We start from the raw sequence: 7,271 nt of genomic DNA on the forward strand, positions 1-7,271 counted from the left end.
GGCGCGGAGGTGGGTGAGGGTGAGCCAAAGGAGACTCAGGGAAGCAGGGCGAGCGCACCGAGCGTGGGGGCGAAGTGAGAGTCAAGGCAGGAGAAAGACCGGCCCGGCAGGTGAGTCCGGGTTAGAGGCTGCAGAGTTTTAATTAGGGAGACAGAGAAAGGGAAAGTGCCCTCCTGGCTGCCACCCTTCACCTTCGCCAGCCTCCCCACGGCCACCACTGCACGAGGCGTATCTAATATAGCAAGCCCTAGCTTGGGAGAAAACAAAGGTTGCTTTGAAGGACCAAGTATGAGTACAGGTGTATCTCAATGTAACCATGTGTTCCAGAAACGTTCCGAATCATTTTAGTTGCAACTCTCAGAAACATGTACTATGTAACAGTCGTAAACTGAAGTACCTGGTGTTGTAATCAGTGTTGCCATAATCCCTTATTTAGTTACATTTTTTTAGAGCTGACATATTAGAAAAGGCTTTCGTCTACGTAGTTCATGAATGTACTCCTAACTCAGCACAGAACTTGTATATAGTAACTACTCGAGAAATATATATTGGATAAATACTTGCATAACAGAATAAGAATAATTCAGCTCTAATTTGCCTTTTCAGACTCAGTCTTTCTGTGTAAATTCTTTTTTTCTCTACTAGTCAAAGGCTCCAGTCTCTAAATGTGCTTTGATCTATATTACCTTTGTTAGTGTGGTCTCCACCTCCTGGAATAATTTTCCCTTCATCTTGATTTGCAGAAATTTTACCCATCCTTTAAGACTCCACCCAACTGCCTTCTTTATGAAGTCATCTCTGATCTGCCATTCTTCCAAACTCCAATAGCATTTTATTCATACCCATACATAGCATATTTATTGTTTTCTTTTTGGTTTATACAAGGCATACGGTATCTCCCCTACAAGAAAATTCATAAATTCCTTAACGGCAGAGACTATTTATAATTGACTTTGGTATTCTCCACAGAGTATAAGTATAGTATATACTGGACATGATGAATAAATATTTTTAAGTTAATGCCAACTTTAATTTGAAGTAAACAAATGACTTTAATTTCCAGTCTGTTGCCTAACTCTCCACTAGACCATACTGTATTAGTGTTGTTTTAAAATTCTTTCAGTGATGGATAAGAATACAGTTTGTTAAATTATCTTAATTCTTATCTAGGAAAATACCATGAAATGTTACATTATAATTTGCATACATTACTATTTATAGTAATACACTATTTTTATTCCACAGAACTAAGGCCATTTAATGAATAATCAAATCATAAAATTCTGTCCCTGTGAAATATTCCCACAGGAAATGACCGAGAGTAAAGCTGACAATAATGGTGTCTATAAACACAGTTTGATCTCTATCTTAAAAATTGTTTCCACTCCAACCCTTGGTTGCAAAATCTTTTCATTCTTTGTAGTTAACATAGTTGTTAAAAATAGCATAAGTTGTATGTGTGTATATATATATATGAATAGATATATGAATAGGAAAAATATTCATATATATATGAATGGAAAAATATAACCTTGAAGGTCTAGACTGAACTTCATTCTTAATTCAGCTCGTGAACTTGTTGGGCTCAGGAGTTACAAAACACATTGGCCAATATAAAATACTGTGCATTGTTCTAGGCATTACTCAGAACTAAGTCTGATGATGCACAGCACAACTGAACTTAATGCCACTTTAAAACTGAAAATGTTCTATCACATAAATTCACAAGTTTTAAGAAGTATTTTGGGTCACAGAAGAAATTAGTAAGGCAGCCATGGCAATGTGGCGTTACTTAATGACCTTAAAAATGCAAATCCACTTTTCCGTGTGTGCATTTCAATTAAAAGTTTATTAGAATATCATTCTAAGACAATGCCCACAGAACTTACATTATACATATAATTAAGGCAGTGACAAGATATGAACATTATGCTTCGTAAAATCCTTTTTGTGTTTTAACAATTTATACCCTGTTATCCCAGTTAGCTCAATTTTTTTATATTTCTAATCAACAGATTTCTATAAAGATTAGGGGGTGGGGATACATTTTCCAATGTTTGTACTTGTTTCTCACTGACTTGGAAATCATTTTGACTCCCCATGAATTAACAACTATGTGTTGGCACTGTCACAAAAGCTGAAACAACTCCGGGATAATAGGGCTCCAGTAAGGCAGGGAGCCAAACTGGAGATGGGGCAGTACTGACTCAATATGGGAGAAGGGGGTGGGAGAGGGAGGGCAGGTTGAGACAGAGGGCTAAGTTTAATAGCAATAGAAGGAAAATGTCTAGGTATGTTTTGGTTATTTTCTAGGCAATTAGAGCACATTTCTGTCTGACTGCAGCTCAGTCTTCCATTATACTTTTAGTAGAACCAAAGGCAAGTTTGACTCTGGCAAATGCTCAGTTCTCTCTGAACTTCCTTCTAGGGATCCTCTGGGGTAGGTAGACCTGCCTGGTCTGCCAGGCAGGTCCATCAGTATTGAGTAAAAACTGTTTTAGCCTAAAGCTGGTTATATTACCACTGCCCTGAGGATCAAAGATGACATGCTCTCAATGCAACAATTTTTACTGTATTTTCATAATTAACAATATTTGGCAATTAGCAACATTCCTTACCTCATCCCCACCCCTAACCAAAGTGATGAAAAGGAGGCTTTTGCTAAATGGATTATTTATTTATAATTGACTTTGGTATTCTCCACAGAGTATAAGTATAGTATATACTGGACATGATGAATAAATATTTTTAAGTTAATGCCAACTTTAATTTGAAGTAAACAAATGACTTTAATTTCCAGTCTGTTGCCTAACTCTCCACTAGACCATACTGTATTAGTGTTGTTTTAAAATTCTTTCAGTGATGGATAAGAATACAGTTTGTTAAATTATCTTAATTCTTATCTAGGAAAATACCATGAAATGTTACATTATAATTTGCATACATTACTATTTATAGTAATACACTATTTTTATTCCACAGAACTAAGGCCATTTAATGAATAATCAAATCATAAAATTCTGTCCCTGTGAAATATTCCCACAGGAAATGACCGAGAGTAAAGCTGACAATAATGGTGTCTATAAACACAGTTTGATCTCTATCTTAAAAATTGTTTCCACTCCAACCCTTGGTTGCAAAATCTTTTCATTCTTTGTAGTTAACATAGTTGTTAAAAATAGCATAAGTTGTATGTGTGTATATATATATATGAATAGATATATGAATAGGAAAAATATTCATATATATATGAATGGAAAAATATAACCTTGAAGGTCTAGACTGAACTTCATTCTTAATTCAGCTCGTGAACTTGTTGGGCTCAGGAGTTACAAAACACATTGGCCAATATAAAATACTGTGCATTGTTCTAGGCATTACTCAGAACTAAGTCTGATGATGCACAGCACAACTGAACTTAATGCCACTTTAAAACTGAAAATGTTCTATCACATAAATTCACAAGTTTTAAGAAGTATTTTGGGTCACAGAAGAAATTAGTAAGGCAGCCATGGCAATGTGGCGTTACTTAATGACCTTAAAAATGCAAATCCACTTTTCCGTGTGTGCATTTCAATTAAAAGTTTATTAGAATATCATTCTAAGACAATGCCCACAGAACTTACATTATACATATAATTAAGGCAGTGACAAGATATGAACATTATGCTTCGTAAAATCCTTTTTGTGTTTTAACAATTTATACCCTGTTATCCCAGTTAGCTCAATTTTTTTATATTTCTAATCAACAGATTTCTATAAAGATTAGGGGGTGGGGATACATTTTCCAATGTTTGTACTTGTTTCTCACTGACTTGGAAATCATTTTGACTCCCCATGAATTAACAACTATGTGTTGGCACTGTCACAAAAGCTGAAACAACTCCGGGATAATAGGGCTCCAGTAAGGCAGGGAGCCAAACTGGAGATGGGGCAGTACTGACTCAATATGGGAGAAGGGGGTGGGAGAGGGAGGGCAGGTTGAGACAGAGGGCTAAGTTTAATAGCAATAGAAGGAAAATGTCTAGGTATGTTTTGGTTATTTTCTAGGCAATTAGAGCACATTTCTGTCTGACTGCAGCTCAGTCTTCCATTATACTTTTAGTAGAACCAAAGGCAAGTTTGACTCTGGCAAATGCTCAGTTCTCTCTGAACTTCCTTCTAGGGATCCTCTGGGGTAGGTAGACCTGCCTGGTCTGCCAGGCAGGTCCATCAGTATTGAGTAAAAACTGTTTTAGCCTAAAGCTGGTTATATTACCACTGCCCTGAGGATCAAAGAATGACATGCTTCAATGCAACAATTTTTACTGTATTTTCATAATTAACAATATTTGGCAATTAGCAACATTCCTTACCTCATCCCCACCCCTAACCAAAGTGATGAAAAGGAGGCTTTTGCTAAATGGATTATTTTCTAACTTTCAAGATATGTATAATGTTTAGAGTATTCACTGATGTTTCATATTCTCGTTATATATTTACAATGCATAATTTGCTCAAGGTCACCATAATAAGAGAAGGGGAATTCAAACCCTGTCTATCTGATTCCAAATTACTACAGCCCTGGTACATTTCCTTAAGTAGAAAGAGAATAGATACTTGCTATAATAGCACTTGCACTTACCTGAATCTTTATTTTTTTGTTTGTTTGTTTTGAGCCTTTGTTTTCATAAATTATTTAGTTGGTCACCTATCAGAAAAGAGTTTGATATTTTATTAGCTTTTGTGAAATGCAGCTGAACATTGGAAATCTGCTTGTTGAACATTTGAATGCATCTCAGTTCTTCAAGAGTCAAGTTTTCTTCAAGAGTGTTAGAACTAAATCCTATAATCCTATTTAAAGGCAAATTTATTCTTATTTAAGCCATGATGTGAAACTACATCTTGTAAATGTAGTGTAATTTTAAAAGTAGGACAAGCTACAATTAAATACTTTAAAGGCAAAATATATACAACCTTGAAACCTAGGAGCTCTCAGATAAGCCTCTTTCAAAATTGAACTGATGGTATAGCCTGTCTTTTCTAAATGACTTATACCTTAAGGTAACCCATGGTTGATGAAGGGAAGTTGCTTTTTCAAAAATTGTCAATCTAATAAAAAAAAAATGGATAGACTATCACTAATTTGCACCCTAATGAAATAGTGTATCTAATAATGGATCTAGGTGAAAAACTGCACATGAGAGAGAGAGAGAGAGAGAGAGAGAGAGAGAGAGAGAGAGAGAGAGAGAGAGAGACACCCTGATGTTATATGGCCTCTCTGATCAAGCACACACCACCTCCTATGAGATATTCTTACCAAAAATGAGCCTGAATCTGATCAGCCTCAAGATCTGATTATTAATTTCCAGGAATTACAGGAACTGAGGAGCACTTCAAATAACACCATAGGAATGCAATAACAAAATCCAGATTATAGGAAAGAACAGGTCAGAGGATCCAGTTTCTTCAACGTATTAACCAATTGCAGTGTATGGACTTTACTTGGAGCCTAATTTAAACAAATATCTGCTAAAACAAAAAAAAATTATAACCCAATTAGGGAGGTTTGAACACTGACTAGCTATTTGATGATATTGAGAAATTGTCATTTTAATTGTAATTTTTAAAAAAATAGTTCTTGATCCTTTAGAGGTAAATACTGAAATATTGATAAAATGATATGCAATCAGAGATATGTTTCAAAATAATTGAGGAAGGAGACTAGGGATGCAGAAAAATAAAGATGAGCTTTGAGTTAATGTTGAAACTGGGTGATACACACATAGGGGATTGTTATACTAGTGTGTCATTTCTGTACATGTTTGAAAATTTCTATAATTTTATTTAGCAGGAATCAGACTTTTAAAATATATCCTGGCAATTGTTTAAAGCAACACAATTTTGAGGGCATCTAAGTGATTTACACTGCAGGGATAGCAAGAGAATATTGGAATCTAGGTCCAAGAATTATAATTGCAATCCAAACCCGAGGTGGTATAATGAAAATTATTTGAAATCAGATCGAACTAGTTTGTATCCTAACAAACTGATTTGTCATATACCCCAAATCCACTTATTATAGTGAGCTCTTGTTCATCTTTGCCAATTCCAAATCATTATTCCTTCCTCCTAAAAATCCACAATTTTTTTTGAAGTACATGGCAACAAACTATATCACCTGCTGCTTCTGCTTTTTATAGTCATCTACCAACTTCCCCTTCAATTAGTTCTAGTGTCCGCCTCACTATCTTTTTCTTTCCACCATTTTTCGGACATCACTCTTGGTGGTTTCATTACTCACAAAAAGGATCCATCAATACCCTGGCCTATTGCCTCCTTGAACTTCTCTTTTCTTCCACCCACCTCAGCCACACAATCCCAGAGTCACATTAGACTTTGTCATAACCAATGACTGCAAACTCTCTAGACACCAGTTTCTATTTTCTAGCTCACTCCCTCCAGCACCCAGACTCCAGCAACACTTTGATCCCGCTATCCCTCCAGTCTATCACTGCCCTCTGTCCTTTCTTCAATGCTTTTCCAGTTTAGATTGGAAAGTTCTTGTATAATCATTCCCTTGTGTACATCCTCAACTCTCTTGTCTCTCTTTCCCATAGTCCTAACTCACTTGGCAAAACCTCAATTCTGGTTAAAACTAACTTTCCCACATACTTTGCATTGACCCTTGGACAGCTTAATGTTGCTGGAGAAAAACACATCACAAACTTCAAGCAGTCCTTCAGTGCTGCTAAACAACGCCATCAAATTTCCTTAATCCACTCATTTTCTCTTTCTCAACTTTTTGACACCACCACCACCCCCTCCTTGCTCTCAATTAGGACTTATCTTTTTGCTGCACTGAGATAACAGAAACATTAGAGGAGAACTTCCTCATCCTTCCACCACCAAATCTACCAGCTGGCATTATTTGTTCTCTAATATCTCCAGCCCCCACCTCCTCCCCCTCACCCCCACATTTCCACCTTTATAGCAGATGAGCTGCCCTGCACCTACCTGAAGCCAGCCAACTCTCTGACATCCTCTACCACTGTCCTCTCCTCCCTCCGCTTATTGCCCTCCAGTCACACTGGCTTCCATGTTCCCCCACACCAAACACACTCCTGCCTCACAGTCTTTGCATTTGCTTTTCCCTCTGCCCAAAATGATTTCCGCATGACTCGCTCTATCAAGTCTCACTTCAAATGTTACCTCCTCAGAGAGCCTTCCCTGACTATCTAAAATGATACTCCTGACACACTTATTTTGATTTATGTTTCTTCATTGTACTT

At 36.7% G+C, this 7,271-nt stretch overlaps 1 long non-coding RNA gene across 1 annotated transcript in view; it reads left to right on the plus strand.

The window, feature by feature from the left end:
- Positions 1-6: 6 nt before the first annotated feature.
- The window catches only part of LOC112485786, a 13,775-nt gene continuing 6,510 nt past the window's right edge, over positions 7-7,271 (plus strand). Inside the window, exon 1 of the long non-coding RNA XR_003048570.1 lies at positions 7-110. This is a non-coding gene — a long non-coding RNA (uncharacterized LOC112485786). The remainder of the gene's footprint in view (positions 111-7,271) is intronic.

Source organism: Pteropus alecto, unplaced genomic scaffold (genome assembly GCF_000325575.1).
Source record: "Pteropus alecto unplaced genomic scaffold, ASM32557v1 scaffold25, whole genome shotgun sequence".
In the NCBI taxonomy this organism is placed as follows: Eukaryota; Metazoa; Chordata; class Mammalia; order Chiroptera; family Pteropodidae; genus Pteropus; species Pteropus alecto.